The sequence below is a fragment of the Alosa alosa genome, chromosome 10 (genome assembly GCF_017589495.1).
Source record: "Alosa alosa isolate M-15738 ecotype Scorff River chromosome 10, AALO_Geno_1.1, whole genome shotgun sequence".
In the NCBI taxonomy this organism is placed as follows: Eukaryota; Metazoa; Chordata; class Actinopteri; order Clupeiformes; family Clupeidae; genus Alosa; species Alosa alosa.
In genome coordinates, this window is record NC_063198.1 from 15009581 (window position 1) to 15026738 (window position 17158).

Below are 17158 nucleotides of genomic sequence, written 5' to 3' on the forward strand. Positions count from 1 at the left end.
CATCTGTCCATGGAGAGGTAAGGACAAATATGATTCCGGTTACCGTTTTTAAATCTCTGTTCCTTCTGGTGAAAAATGAGCAGTCTTTCAGAAGCACAAAAACAGAAATGTAAATACAGGAAATGATAGCCTATTTTAGAAGTGGAGGACATATGCTTAAATTCCAGCAACCAAGTTTAAGTAAAATATCATTTTAAAAGATTAAAAAGAGGAATATAGTTTTATTTAAGCAATAAGTTCCAAGAGGCCGTAGGTTCAAGTGACAAGAACAACTAAGGGTTGGTGTTAGGCGCGACGCGAAGCCAATAACAGGCCTATGCCCTTTCATTCATTCTACTGAGTCTACATGGAGGGAGATGGAAGTTAGTTTAGTGACTATAGCTGTTATAAGAGGGCCTAGGGTAATGAGTGATTGATACACACCCACTATATGTTTGAAAACAAGTACTGTTGAACTATTAATACATTATTGAGAATGTGAGGGGCAGTTTAACTGACAAGCAATGTGAACATAATTATTGCATTAATTGTAACTAATCTTTGCCTTCTACCACCTGAAAAAGCTGTTACATCATGAACACAGCTGAGATATGAATGTTGGCAGTGCTGAAGTAAAAGATCACATCAACATCTACAGCATGATCAGGAGGGACAGTTAGTAAGACAAGATGAAGTGATATCCTACTGTGCTCCCTGTCCCCTGTTAGCATTAGAATGCTATCAGACTGCGTTTGAATGCGGATCCCTGTATTAGGACACCTTGCCTCATGGTGCAATCATCCAACACTGAAAATAACATATCTTCAAGTGTGCGTGTCTCAGATAAAACCAACAGTAAAAGCACTCTAAATCTATTCAAATTGAGCAGAACGTGCTGATGTTGTTTGACTGTGTACACCAAACACATCTGCGATGTATGCTTGGTGTATATTGTTTTTCAACACTGGTAGGACAAAAACAAACAATTTTGTATTTAATCTGTTTTATCTAGTGTGGTTTCATAATTCACTTGATTATGTGCAACTATGTTTTGTACTATTTTGTACGTCGCTCGCGATCTACAGCATCATTTTGCAGTTTGTATACTCACTGACTCAAAAGCTCTGTTAGAAAAATGGGTATAGAGGTGGCAGATGACATCTAGCCTTTTTGACAGACTGGGTGAGGAATAAATGTTCTCCAAGAAGACTTAGTGAGCGCTAACGCGATTACTTCCTGTGCCTTCCACAGAGCTGATTAGTTTACCATTGACCTTCACATCAGTGAGAGACCATTAGTTTGTGAAAGGGTACCTTTGTGTGGATATCTGCAGCCCGCACAATTGATTTGTTCTGTTAAACACTGGACTGATTAGCATTGTATGATATGCTGTGATCAGAAAACACGTGAGGGATTTTTATTTAACTATTCAGATTCATATTCCAGACCATTTCTTTTAGTTTACAAAATGCACTCCGTAGGCCTAATATGTTACCTGACTTCCATTTGTTCGATTAGACCCATAGCAGCAACTCATAAATTGAGTTAAGAGTTGAATTTGATTACATCTAACTCAACCCAGAGATATGTTTCGAGGTGGGTTTTCATTATCCCAAGAGTTATGTTGGCAAACTCTTTGAAAACTCTTTGAAAGTCCCTTTCAGCTACACCGTTCAAATGTGTTGCAAAACATATTGTGTGTAGCAGGCTCCTGCACAACATGAAAGTGTAGATGTCCATCCACAGATCATCTTCAGCAGTGACATTTATAGTCCACAAAACGTGTACTAAAATGTACGTTTGTTACTTTACACCTACACTGCACACTTGACCACTCTCCATCAGATTTGTAACACTGTCAACACTGGGGTCCAACTTTTCAGCACCTCCATATCAGATCTTTTCTACACTGTACCACCACGGCTGGACACGTCTGCCCTTAGCGCAGGATGACCATGTCAAGTATGCATGCCCATATGTGTCTGAGTCAGACAATAGAATCCAGTGTTTGGGGGTGGAGGTGCGGTTGGCATTGGCGGTTGTAGAGAGTGGGGTGGGGATCAGCGTGCCTTGAACTGTAAACCAATCGGTTTGAGCGTGGGTACGGTGATGAGGGCAATATTAATTGCACGCATGAGCCATGGCAGGGCACCGAGTCAAATGCATTTACCGTCTCTAATTTGAAAGGCACTGTTGTGTTTGTGTTGGCTGTGGGTGCTCCACTGCTGGCCAGGGACGGCATTTTTTATGCCGCTCCAGAGCTAGTAACTTGAGGAAAGCACCCTGCTTTGCCGTCCACTCTCCAGCAAAGAAACATGATGGGTAATCATGTGAGATGAACATATTAAAAATAGATCATGCAATGCTGTAATCATAGCTTGCAGACACAATTGATGTTGAGGTACTTGTAGAGCCAAATGAGGATGAGACAGGTCTGTAACATACCATTGTATCATTACTGTTGTGCCATTTTTAAACCACAATGGATTTTTTTTCTCTCCACTGCTGTGTATGTGTTTATAATGAAATATCGGCTTCACTCCATGTAATTTCCTTCTATAGGAAACATGATCCATGACCAATTCTTATTTGTTCTGTGTCTACAGTAAATGTGTAGTAGCTCCATATTTTAATCTGATCATCTGCTTCCATAGCATATCCCAGTAACCACTGGGCCCAGAAACTATTTAATTCAAAAAGCAAACTGGATGTTGTAGTTTTTAACAGCGGGAGTCCTCAATGAGACCTTATTCTTCCTGGCTTGGGACCAATTAATATACACCAATATGAACACATGTTCGCACACACGCTCCATGCTGACTTTGACCACATGCGGCTCGTTCCACCGCACTGGCCTCCTAATGTTTTGTATACATTTGTCCATTCCAGTTCCACCTGGCTCCGATTCAGTGCGGCCCTGGTAGAAGAGGATCTTTTCCACTGTGACAGACCAACAAAAGCTGGCAGTCCCTATCAGACCAGCCCAGGAAGGCTGGAGGTTGCGGGACGGGGGTGGGGGGACAGAGGGGTGGCGGCGGGTGGGGGTGTGGGAGATCCATACCTCAGCCGGAGTTCAGTGGAACTGAAAACTCAAGTCGCTGGCTGGTCGGGGCTCTGGTCAGGTCTCGTTAGGCTGAGGAGAGCGGAGACAGGTTCTGACAGCTCGTTGGCCATGGCGGGGGTTACCCGTGGAGACGGGGGACATACCTGCGGTGGGGGCCGGCGTGCTCTGCGGCCGCGTGGTGGGGATGGTGCGCACACAGGGGCGCTGCCATTACTGAGGCCCCCTGTGCCAAAGCTTCGCTCGGCACCCCAATAATAACACAGCAACCCCCCCCCATCCCCCCTCTCCTCTGCCCACCAACCTCATCGTCAGCCTGCTGCTGAATTTCAATCAGGTTCCATTTCTCTTTTTTCCATATTTAGCCAAAGAGAGAGAGAGAGACAGGGAGAGAGAGAGAGAGAGAGTAGTGAGGGAGAGAAAGTGCTAGGAAAAAGTGAGGGATAAAAGAGAGAGGGCAAGTTGGAGAGAAGGGAGAGAGGGAGATAGAGTGAAAGAGATATAGGGAGAGGGAGCAGAGGAGAGGAGGATGGGATATGTAGAGAGACAGAGAGAGGAAGATAGAGACAGAGAGAGGGGGGGCAGTGCAGAGAGACAGAGAGGAGGGAAGAGAGTAGAGGGAGTGAAGGATGACTTGAAGAGCGAGAGAGAGAGTGAATGAGTGAGTGGAGGAAGGGGAAAAAGGGCCCGACACACGGAGGCCTGCACCAAACCTGAACCCCCCGTCATATCCACTTCTTCTGTTTATTTATCACCGTGCCCAGATCAAATGAGTAGCCCCCCCTCCACACACACACACACACACACACACCCCTCCCCAGCAGGCTGCTCTGTTTTCTGATTTTCCTACCATTTCCACTCATATGTGAGCTCCAGCCCCCCTCTCTGTGGTGGGACCCCCTCGGTATGGCCGCTCTACGCCACACGTGTTTCCCATCAGGAGCCCCTCGCGCCGGGCCTTGCATAAATGTTTTGGTGCGCTCCCCTTCTGGGATAGGCTGCCCTCGGCCGCGCCGGCTAATCAGCTGTAAATTCTTGTTTTAAAAAGGAAGCAGCAGGCAGGGAAAGAGTTAATCCTCCAGGCCCAGACTCCACTGCTCAATAACTCTCTCTCAAAGGGGGAAGAGGAAGTCTGTGAGTGTGTGTGTGTGTGTGTGTGTGTGTGTGCATGTCTATGCATGTGTGTGTATGTGCGTCTATGCATGTGTGTGAGGAGGTGGGTGAGAGTTGAGGGATGAAGAGGAGGAGGAGGAGGAGGATGACAAACCGAAAAGGAGAGAAGAAAAGCTGAGGGCTTTGACAAATGATCTAATAAACGGAGAGGGAGATTACAGGCAGGGAGCCCATCGGGGGAGGAAGTGCTGCAGTAAATATTTTTAAAGGCTGTCAATAAATTTGCAGCGTTGAGTCGAGTGTGGAGTCCATACGGTGGGGGGAGAGAGAGAGAGAGAGAGAGAGAGGAGGGGGGAAGAGAGGTAGGGGTGATGGCTGATGGGAGCAAGGCGCAAACTGCAGTCCAGTCTTTTAGAAAGTGGGTACTGAAAAGGTCAATTACTGTTTCTCACTTACACAAACACACCCCACCGATGTGCACATGACACAAGCCCAGTACGGTAGCCTAGTAGGTTGGTTGTCCAGTCGTGATTCTCAGTGAAAGCAGACCTCAAGACTTTCAAATGGGCAGAGAGACACAGATGGTTAAATTGACCACGGTATTCCACACTCACCAGCTATCCCTCTCTGTTGTTGATGATGACCTGTTCCACAAGGTCAGCTCTCTTCACTTTCCCGACCTACTCAGTGAAGCTCATTAGTCACCCGTCGCCCAAATCTGATAGGAGAAGTTCACCTGTATTACCCCAGGGCTCCATTTGCAGGGAATGAGCCAGATGATTGATGGGATAATGAGGTGCAGGACGGGAGCTGTGGGTCAGACCTGTAGTCACTTTCTGTCACCTCCATAACGGAGAGTCTAATTAGCGTAAATAAGAATGGCTGAAGAGACATCTGCATACAAGGGACCCTGATGGGCGGGAGTGATAACAATTTGGATAACATTTTTAGTTTTGCGTTTGAAATATGTTACGAGTATATAAAAATGATCTTTAAGCAATACCTATACACTTAACGTAACATAGTAAACTGGACAAATCCTGTAAATACTTATGGGAAAAACTAAGAATAATGTTAAGTAGTGCAAAAAAATAGTGAAAAACAATTTACAAAATCTAGATTTGTCAGTCTAAAACAAAATTACACTTCTGAAATATTTCTATAAATCATATATTAAAAAGATCATTTGTTCATAAGTAATGAATAAAAAAAAAAAAAAAAAAAAATCATTGTTTTTCTAACTCTTCCTCACCAGACACGCGCTTGGAATCTGATGCCGTATTACCACATTGGGTGTTACTAAACATGGGACATCAAAACAGACTAATTAAAGAAAATTGGATTTTCGAGACCTCCTAGTTGCCTGACTGCAAGAGCAAGAATTCACTGTCACACCCTCCACACTAACAAGAATTCCAGATGAATTAATCTAATTTAACTTGCAGTGTCTGATACATCTTCTGCTTTAGAGAAAGACCACTAATCCTCCAAAGACATTTAGTGAGGTGCTTCCCCTAAAGATATTTTTTTGTGAAAGGATTACTTATACTGCCGAGACATTTTATTTTTGTATGATTTTTATCATCAAGGATGCTATTTTCATGATATTATTCATTCTTATTTAATGTATTATATATAAGCACTGATATATGGTTTATGGACACAAACACACATACACACAAAACCATTTAGAGGATTTAGGAGTGCTTGGGAGTGACAATTAGAACATTATTTAGAACTGTGTGGTTTTAAGGTATTTCTGTTCAGTGAAGCGTTTCTCCAATCTCTAACTTTTTTGTATTTTCATAAGCAGAGGGAATAACATCCCACCTAATCTACTGTGTGTGTGTGTGTGTGTGTGTGTGTGTGTGTGTGTGTGTGTGTGTGTGTGTGTGTGTGTGCACCCTTTGCTCACAGATACAGTTTCACCAGCTGAGGCCATGAGGTGGAAACAGCGGCGTGGTAGCCGTGGGGAGCCGATGGCAGCCTTTTTTTAACACGTTCACCAAAATCACAGGTGACAGGCCCAGCTCACCCGACTTCTTCTCCATTATATACTTGAGTTCCACATGACCAGTGACGCGACTAATAAAAACATATCATCGTCAAACTTTATTTTCGCCTCAACACCCCCTTCCCCCAACAACACACACACACACACACACACACACACACACACACACATACATACATGTAAACACACACCACTGGCATTCTCCAGTTCTTCTGTAAATACCCACTCCTTGGCTACCAGCTGCCCGCATCCAGCAGCCATCTTCTTGAACAAATCGCCATTAGATGCTTCGAAACAGACATCAGCGGCCAGCAAATTTCCTGACCTGGGACGTGTCACTCCCAATCATCATCATCTGTCTCTACGGTCTTGCCGGTGAAAAGCCCCTGCTTCTCTAGAAGCTTGTGCGTCGACGCTAAAGCTTCCTACAGATTCTTGGCACCCGTTCGAGGTAGATTTACAGTAATTCAGAGCAAGGAGAAGACTTTCTCTGCCTTCTGGGCAGTGAGGTTGTGCTGAAGGAGTCACTTAAGACCCAAACAAAGCAGGCCCGTAATCATGACTCTCGGTGGCTTTTGATGGCCTGTTTATGCTGGTTTTTGCTCTCGCGCATATATGCCATCTCCAAAAACGGCGAGTCTCTAATGTTCCTCCTCCTCCTCCTCCTCCACCACCTCGGCTCCACTCCTTTTGGACCGCACCGGCTTTTGTGGTTCATTTTCCTTGGCAAATTTCTCGGGGGTTTATGGTTTATGCATATGCAGTCGTTCGGAGCACGCTTCGCCATGAGTTCATTCGCACTTAATCCATCTGAGGAAGAGACAGCCCAAGATGTCTGAGTCATTTTCAGACTCCCTCTTCGACAGACTCGCACCTCGTGACTCGTACATGGCACACGCCATGCCAATTGGAGCTTTTCCCCTACGTGACCAGACAGAGAAATAGAGAGAAAGAAATACCACGAGAGAGAGAGAGAGAGAGTCACATTCAGGAATCAAAGATAGAATGGAAGATGAAAGTGACAAGCCTATATTTCTATGCTGTACATTTACAAAGCATTATTCACCTCCATGTCATCACCTTATCGGTGCAGGCTTCCCCAGGCCTCTGACCCTATCAAGCTTTGACCAACCGCTTTCAGCTATGTGGTTTAAAAGGCTCTCTGTAGCTGGCCAGTAGGGCTTTCCATTCAATGTGGATGATGGATTTTTGGGCAGAACATCCTCCTTTTCACAGGAGCCAAGGAGTACAGACACTGAAAGAGAGAGAGAGAGAGAGAGAGAGAGAGAGAGAGAGGTGTTGTTGAGAACATAATTATCATACTCAAAGTTCCAGTGTTTTTTGTCTCTTGCTACCTCACACCCACCCTCCCTCTCCAGCGATGGCGAATGAAGACATTCCTTTTTAGTGTCGGCATGGTGCGCTCATCAATTAGCAGCCCACTTGCTAGTCAAAAACAAACAACAGCAACTTCCCCAGGAATCCCAGTCAAAACAAGCTCAGCCTTGGCGTGTCCAAAGCGCCCCTCGAAAATCAGTTCCAGATGTTCCCCCCTTAACCATCTCCCCCTGTCTCTCTCTCTCTCTCTCTCTGCTCCCTTTCCCCCAGCATATCTTTTCTGTCTGAAATGCAATTGAATGGACAGAGATTGAACAGCAATATGGGGTTTTCCCAGACTTCAGACACCTTTCTCAAAAATTGGATGGCAATTTAGCCGATACACACCCTCGCAGACCTCCCTGTATTTTAACTCTAGCTAAGGTGAGAAAATGATGGCCATATGGGCAAGGGTCCCAAAATACCCCCTTTCCCGTTTAAATGAATTAAACATGAATTCACTGCCTCAGCGATCTTGAAGTTGTTTCCAGATTCCACAGATGTCCATCTTTTTTTGGTGAAGAGAGGAAAAAAATCAACAAACCATCAAGGCACCCGAGGCAGCTAGAGTATCCCTCTTTTTGCTGTCCACACATGGCATTCAGCGTGCTCCCTGAGCCAGGAGAAAGACAAATTTGTTTTTCCACCCGGCTGCCGAGGGGAAACACCTCTCTTGGAGTAACTAAACAATGCAGGGCCCTCGTTGTGTGAAAAACGGCCCTTTGGGGAGTCCCTCTTTCACCCAGCCCACCCCACCACCCCAACCACGAACAGAGTCCATCTACCTCAGGCCCTTTAATCTGAGAGCAAACAGCTCCCAGTGTTATCTTTAGTGCTCGACTTCGACTCCAGGACCGTGCAATGGCCCCTCAGAGAGACGCAACAAAGTAGGAGCAACGGCGTTTGAAGTCTGGAGCCTGATGAGTAAGAATTTACTGCCCCTCAACCTCCCCTGTCCCTGCCCCTCCACCTCTTCCCTCTCTCTCTCTCTGCTCCTCTCTCAGACATTGAAGTGGTCTCAGGTATTGCGCGTAGGCGGCGGATATAGTCTTGCTCTGGCCCATGGAACTGCTGTTAAAAGACAGGGGTTGCACACTCAACAGTCTTATAAATAAACACATTTTTTCTCCAATGAAAGAGGTTATGAAGACTTCAAAGTCATTCCCATTGGAGTTGGCTAAGAACAAACAAAAATGTATCTGTGCTTTCAAACATAAGTGGGCTTTCTGCTTGACCTTAAATCTTCTTGAAGTTTACTGAAGGAAGAAAATAATTTTCATCTGTGCTTTAACTCACTAAAGACATAGGGATGACAGCTGGAAATATTAAACTTATAAACATTTTGTAAATGTTACATTGAATTTAAACATTTCAGAACTCCACTCTCTTCTGTGTTTTGACCTGTTTTGTGTATTTCTGTGTTTTGCCCTGTTTTGTGTATTTCTGTGTTTTGCCCTGTTTTGTGTATTTCTGTGTTTTGACCTGTTTTGTGTATTTCTGTGTTTTGACCTGTTTTCATTTTTTTTTTTTTTTTGCTGTCCCCTTGAGATTTTTGATGGCACAATGCCCTTGGGTGTCTTGAAAGGCATTTACAAATAAAATGTATTACTACTCACACTGCAACTAAATGGATCTCTGGATGAGGCAAAACGGTTTTGACTCTCCACAGCAACAGCAGTTTTAAATTGTCATTTTATTTTCACCGTCTGCCACTGATTTCTCATGTGGTATACCCATCACACTCCACAGTTGGCGTCCACTCTGCCGCGATCTGCCCCATGCTCTTGCACCTCTGGTCAGCCGGGAGCGTGTCTGGCGGGGGCGGGGGCAGAGGTGGGGATGGGGCTGCTGGGCTTCTCCCAGGGCATGGGGGTAGAGGTGGGTGTGCGGGTGGGGGTGGTTGGGGACACTTGTGGGAAGGAAAGGGAGAGATCAGCTTGTGTAAACATTCAGGTTAATGAAGCTCAGAGCGCCTAATCCCCCCCTCCCATCCCTCCACGTCCAGCATAATCCCTGCACTGAAGCCCCTGCCTGTCAATCACCAGCCCCGGGAGTGTGTGAGAGGAGCTGGAGGGTGGAGGTTTGGGGGGAAATAGGAGGGTGGAGTGTGGTGTGGGGACGGAGGTGGAATTTGGATAGGGGTTCGTGCTCTAACCATATGAAGCCCAGAGTCTTTGACTTCAGAGTAATTAAGTCCACATGAGTTCAGTATGTGTGTGCGTGTGTGTATGCATGCATGCGCGTGTGTGTGGGAGGGGGTGGGGGGTGTTGCTGCACACAACTGAAAACAGTTACATCACCATGCCAATGCTGCTACTTTGTACATGCAAGAGGGAGAAAAACTTTGATAAATGTGGGGGCGCTGAGTGCCTAGAAATATTTGTGACTGACTACCAGGAAACAAATTAGTTTTGGATCTAAAGTCTGGGGTGTGCGCAAGATTAACTGAAGCCTACTAATGTGGTCCGGGTAAGGATGAGATTAGAAATAGGTTGACAAAAAGACATCAGAGAATGCTTTTGACTGATTAGAGTATAATCAGTCAAAAGCATTCTCTGACGTCTTTTTGTCAAAGTATTTCTAATAGACTATTCGCAAAAGTTTGAGAAAATGTACCTATATATTTACAGATAGATACATTAGGGGGACATTTTGCCTTTGGTTCTCCTCCCTTGGGCCATCTACTTAATCTCATTGTATGGTCACCTACTCTGTTTTCTGCAAAATGTAGAAGTTAACCACAAAACTAAATCCCCCATTTCCTAAAGAACTGTTTACAAATCAGTCGCCAGCTTAACACTTAAAAGATACCCAAACACACACACGCATACACACATACAAACACACCCACATACTCAGGCTAGAAATGGAAGCCACTATCGTATGCATGAAGCCCAGAAAGCTGCTCTTCGTGTCAGTAGCCTCTGCCCCAGGCCCCACTCTGCCCCTACTTGGCCATATCAGTCCCGTCTCTCAGGATCAGCTGAGCACTTATTGTCTAGGACAATCACGTTAAAGTCGGTTATTAGTGTGAGTGTGAGACAGTTAATGCATGCTGTATCAGGCACAGTGCCGTGTGCATGTGCGTGTGTGTGTGTGTGTGTTTGAGCTGCTGACGTGTCTGGATCAGCCAGAGGCTGAGGCTGATCGAAGTTCGAGGGTCTGCCGCAGGCGCCGTCCCGCTGGGCATCCCCGAGAGCGCTCAGGGGGAATGAAAGGGCATTTTTCTGTCCCATTGACTGCGTGACGAATGGCCATGGTGTTGCTTTCTCCGGTCGCAACAGTCCTCGGCCCGAGTTCACACACTTCTCTGTTTTCTGCCATTCCTTAAGTTTTTCTCCCTTTTCCTTCTCTCTTTTTTCTTCTGATCCCCCTCCCTCTTGCTCTCTTTCTCTCTCCCTCTCTCTTTGACTCTGTCTGCCCTGAGTAGGGTTAGATGGGTGTTTTATTATACTGTAGTCATTGTGATGATAGTGATTTATGCACCGGCAGTCCTGCACTCTTTTCCCGTCGGCTCCCGGAGCCCTCGTAAATCACGGGGAGACGGCGCGCTTGGCCCGCCGCCACCTATGCCACAGACCCACCTTTGGGGATAGGGGTGGCCGACAAACTCTGGGAGGTTCTGCAGCATTTCACATTATCAGTCTATCCGGACATTTTACTGTCTTCTCGTGGCCCACAGAAGCTGTTACAGTGCTGTTTTTTTTCATCGATCACAATCATGTTCCACTCCCTTTTACACAAAGGAAAAATCTGTTCCATATTACAGTCGCCTGCCTTCTTGGTGTTGGAATAGAATAAGCTGTGGGAAGAGCTGTCTGTTTGTCTGTCTGTCTGTCTTTGTGCTACTCTGAAGTGTTTTCTAGCTAATAGCTGGAGAGAGTGAAAAGAGAAGGAAGACAGAGAGAGAGAGAGAGAAATAGAAATTAAATGATTGACAGATAGTAGAACGGTAAGAGAGGAGAAAGAAGTGAAAGATGAATGAGGCAGAGTCTTATGTGTGTGTGTGTGTGTGGGGGATTAGTGAAGGACTAATAACAAAATGCAGATGAGCCTGAGGAAGAGAGTGAGGGAGAGAGAGAGAGAGTGTGTGTGTGTGTGTGTGTCTGAGAGAGGGAAAGAGCAGAAGGGCTTTTCCTTGGCATCCAGGGGAAGCCCTGCACCCAGATGCTGAAGCACTCTGGCCCCCGAGGTTCTGACTGCTGGCCCAGCGCCACTGTCAACATGGCAGCACCCCAGAACCTAGCGCGCAGGTCCAGTGCGTGGCAGGGCCTGTCAGGGGGAAAGAGTTATCCCATCGGATCTTGTGTGTGTGTGTGTGTGTGTGTGGGTGTGTGTGTGTGTGCATGTGTGTGTGTGTGTGTGTGTGTGTGTGTGTGTGTGTGTGTGTGTGTGTGTGTGTGTGTGTGTGTGTGTGTGTGTGTGTGTGTGTGTGTGTGTGTGTGTGTGTGTGTGTGCGTGTTTGTGTGTGTGTGTGTGTGTGTGTGTGTGTGCGTGCGTACATGTGTGTGTGTGTGTAGTGACAGGGGTGTCTGGGGTGCGGCGTTGGAGGCCCTTTGCCCGCTGGGTCATCTCACCAGGGGCTTTTTTATGATGGGGCCTGACGGTTATTATTTTTATGGAGTGCCCTTTTTTTAATATATTTTCATCCTGAATGCCAACGCTCATTGCACACAGCTGTTTCTGCTCAGCCGCTTGTGTTTGCTTAACTTAAGAGGTGCTTTGCTGTATGTTTTTTTCTCTCTCTGCATCTCTCTCTCTGTCTGTCTTTGCCTTTCAAAAAATGTGAAAGTATTGTTTTTTGCTTTTCTGTTGAAAAACTTAAGTTACTTCAGAATGACAACTATGTGGTTAAGGGTGCACCATTTTGAAAAACCCTACAGATTAAACAACATCCAAACTCAGTCAGCCTTTTGAGTCAGATTGGTTACAGCTTTTTTCATATGGGTGCCTTTTGAAATACATTGTACATACACTGTAGATTACATCATACGATTACCATCATAAGCATTTCATTTTAAAGTGGACCAGCAAATAATTGTTTTCACACCAAAGCACATAATCTGTTCAGACACTGAGAACCCCTCAGCCTACTTGTTAAGCTCTAAACAATAGTGGTCTACACACACACACACACACACACACACACACACACACACACAGAGAGAGAGTGTTTGTTGAGCCCCTTTGCAGTTGGTACACAGCTCAGATAAGAGGAGCAACTGAGTATCTCTCCAGCACTCTCTTGGGCAGGCCAGCATTTGTGTGCTGTGTGTGTGTGTGTGTGTGTGTGTGTGTGTGTGTGTGTGTGTGTGTGTGTGTGTGTGTGTGTGTGTGTGTGTGTGTGTGTGTGTTTGAGGGGGTTAGGTGGGGTTGTGGGGAAGCAGAGAAGATAATGACGGCACGGCGGACGGTGAAAGTAGAATCAATAAGGTGTCTCGGGTTTCGCCGGCACAGATGAAATTAGCAGCAGCATGCCGCTCAAGGAGACCAGGGGTGAGTGGCGTTATCGGCCACCAGAGGAAGTGCCGACAGAGTGGGATTAATCCGGAATCCTGGCGCGGGCTGGACGTGACCGGACAACTCACTCGGCACCACAAAGACAAACACAAGAGGTATAGCCCCAGGTGTCCCTTTACTTATTAATACTTAACAGTATTAAACTTGTCATAATGTGTTACAGTACATCCCCACAGTGCTGTTGCATGAACCACAGAACCAGACAGCATATTCACTGGACTCCAAGTCTTTTTTTTTTTTAGGTTTCACTATCTTTTGTATTCATTCTCCCAGGCTGGGTGCACACTAGACCACTCTCAATGATTCTGTTGATTTTGCAGGCTTTATGTAAGGTAATAGAGCAGTGGTTACGCATTGAGACGTTCAGACAGTGCGCCGGTCCAGTTAGTCGTGTCAGTTAGTCAGCTTTATAACTCCCCTGAGCGGTGCTGGGAACGTCCAAAAGCATGAGCTGCCTTCGACCTACTGCTGCTTTGACGAGAGGCCCAGACAGTCAGATTGTGGTCTAACAGTCCTATTTCCTAGACTTCCAGTATGTCAAATATTCCTTGTGGTTGTAGTCACAGAGAGGATCTCACCACACAGAGCCAGTCAGCAGCTGAAAGGAAAACCGAAGATGAAACACCTGAAGCCTGATAATGCTGTAGAAAGAGGAACAAATAAAGAAAAGGAAATGATGAGCTGATGTAGGCTAAGAAGGGCTAAGAAGAAAAAAAACACTAACAGACACAAAGACTTATATAGACTTGAATAAAACAGCTGTTGTTGTTTTTAATTATGTAATAAATGCCCACTTAGCATAATACATTGTTAATAAGTGAATGTGAATCTTTTCGATCACATGTGTGGTTTCTATGGCTAAGGGCATAACAAATAAACAAAACTGACTATGAGTAATATGTGCACAATCAGGTCAAGACTGTACACCTGAACCCATTAATCCTCAATAATAATGTAACAGTACACTGCTACTGACATTAAGTGTATGCATACCGCAGTGGATTAAATCCAGTGATTTAAATGAAGCACATACAGAGCCGGAGAGAGTGAGGTTTAGAGGGCAGGACAGGGGGTGGATAACCCTGTCAATATTTAAAAGCTCTCCATTCTCTTCAGAAGCACTCAAGCGTCCACCCCACCCCCACCACCACCACCCTGTCATCCTCCTGGTTAGAAATAAATAGCTGGGAAGCAGTCCCCAAAGCTTATCAATAACATGACTGGGCTAATAGAAAGGCTCAGGCCTTAAATCCTTTTTTACTTGTCAGATAATTAAATTAGCCAGTATAGAAATATGCTGCCGATCACAGGGAGATTAATTATTGATGGCATCCTGAGTCCCAGAATGCCTTGAGAATAATTAATAATGGATGGAGTCCATCTGGTGGCAAAGAACGGATGCTACCCCCCACCCCATCCCACCAGACCCCTTCCCCCGTCCTCCCTCTCCATGCTTACTCACAAATGGTAACTTTTACCCAATGAAAGTACATCTCTTTAAGACCTTGTACACTATTTGACACTAAATGTAGAGCCTCAACTACTCAGAATGTGGTCTGTATGTGTCCTTTTCAGAGCACCCACATTTCTCTTGTCCAAATGCCCTGTTTCTCATTTATTTACATATATTTTATAAAGTCAAGATATTCCTAGAGTTATCAGATAGGGCCAAAGCAGTCAGTGAGTTGAGAAGCCTTGTTCCAATAGTGTGTGGTTTTGTGGAGCTCTTGTGCCAGCGAGTTCTCTTCAGACAGAGACCATAAACACCTCCAGTGCTCCGTGCTCACAGCCCTTAAAACATGGATGGATCCAATCAAGTGTAAACTCTCTGACTGCTGCCGATGTGTTTTCCGGGGAAACCGTTTCAAGTGAGGAGGCACCAAACCCCCAAAACTACCTCATGTTTAAAGCTTCTATATTGATGGATGCAACAACTTGTACTTGACTTGAGAATATTTTTAACATGGTTCCCTGTTCCTGCAACTCTAAATCTAAAACTGTGTTGCGTCTTTCTTTCAGATCCCTTCAGTGTTGTCAGAGATACCCAAAGGCCAATTATGTGAGGCAGGCTGAATAAACTGACAGATAAAGCTGGGTGAGCTGGTGTGTGTGTGTGTGTGTGGGGGGCAGGACAGACCAGTGTGGTGGTTCGCATGGCTCAGACACCGCTGCTCCTGTGTCTCTCTGCCTGTAGCTCACCGCATTCCCCAGAGCTTCATGAGGGGAGGAGTTTTCACACACTTCAGAATGACAAGACAATGCCTGCATGTGAGAGAGAGAGAGAGAGAGAGAGAGAGAGAGAGAGAGAAAGAGAGAGAAGGTGAGACAGGGGAAAATGCACAGCCTAGAGCCAGTTGGCGAATGGGAGAGGAAATGAATGCATTACTTCATCTTCTGTTTCTCTGTTTCTCTCTCTCTCTCACTTTTTTTTCTCACCCTCAACACCTCTCTCGTCACCTCAGGCATGAAGGAGCTGCCCAAAGGTCACCTGCAACGCCCCCCTGCCTCCCCCCACCACCCCCCTCAACCACACACCCCCTCACCTCACCTGCCACACCCCTTACTCTGCTGGGAGGGAGAAAGAAAGAGAGAGAGGGAGAGAGAGAGAGAAAATAAAGGATATTAGGGGTTTTCAAATCACCTGAGGCCAGAAAAAACACCCACGCCGAGCCAAACAGGTGCCTGGCCTTTATCTGTCTCCTCTGTGCCCTCAGAGCCACCTCTACATGGCTTTTATTTTCCTTTCATCTCTTTCCTTTGAGCCAAAAACTGTTCTTTTTATCATTTATTTATTTTTTAAATATATAAATCAATTTAGTAAAACTTTGTGTTTACACAGCAGAAGAACAAAAAGAAAGATGATTTTGGGTGTGGGTCTTCACTCTCTCTCTCTCCCTCCCCCCAAATTTACAAGGCCAGTTTCGATCAACACAGATGCAGGGAAAACATGACACCGACATGCCAGTCGTTTCCCCCAGGCCCCAATCCATAAAAGCATATGTACATCATACTGCTAAATATTGACATATATCAGCTATGGATTGTTTTTATGTCTCTGAAGATTCATTGTTACTTTAACTATTCCACAAAGGGCAAAGGCATCTCTGATATGCATAGCATGAAAAAGCCATTTAAAAGCTGATTTTTGTGTGTGTGTGTGTGTGTGTGTGTGTGTGTGTGTGTGTGAGGAGTGGGTGGAGCAGGAGGGTAGATGGGTTATTTGTGTGCCTGGTAAGTGCTGGTTATTCAATCTATCTTTCTGTGGAGTTGACTCAAAGGGAGTGTCCCCATTGGCTCCACATTACACAGACTGATTCATATCCTCTACAAAAGAAAGCTATTTTCATATTTCAAAACAGCCACTCGCTCCACTATATTACAATATGAATTTAATCAAGCAGGACCACTAAAAAAAAAGTTGTAAAGTTTTTATTATTTATCACACGTTTGAGTGTGGAATAACCCTTCGACCACACGACGACCTAATGAAATTGGAAAATATCTTCTCAGCTTTCCATGAGGCTTAGTTTTTTCCAGACCTTTATGGATATTCTAAAGAAAATAGTATATTTTGTTCACCACACTAAACACATGGCTGGCAGCCACTAACACAGCTGAGCTCTGCATGGATGAGGCCTGTATTGTTTTGAGGCTGAGAGCGAAGTTCCTCCACAGGTTGCGTGGCTTGGATATGGTTATTGTTTTTGTTCCAGGGTGACCTTACGTTTTGACAGAGATCTTTTTTCTCACCTATCACCCCTGTACGGCATGACCTCTGTGGCCGCAGCGAGAGGTGATGGCAAGCGCTGATCTCTCTCTCTCTCTCTCTCTCTCTCTCTCTCTCTCTCTCTCTCTCTCTGCCCTCCCCCAGGCTTCAAATCTGTTTCATATTGTAGGATTGCAGAGCTCTGCAGGACCCTGAACTCTGTAGGACTTCTGAAATCCTGGAAGTTCTGCAAACGTACCAGACATTGCTCTTCTCCACAAAGTAAAAAGGGGAACTTCTTAATGTCACATTTTGAGAGTAACTGTATCAGGCCTGAGGGAAAGCATGGAAGTGAATGAGAAAAAGACAGAAAGAGAGAGAAAAGAGA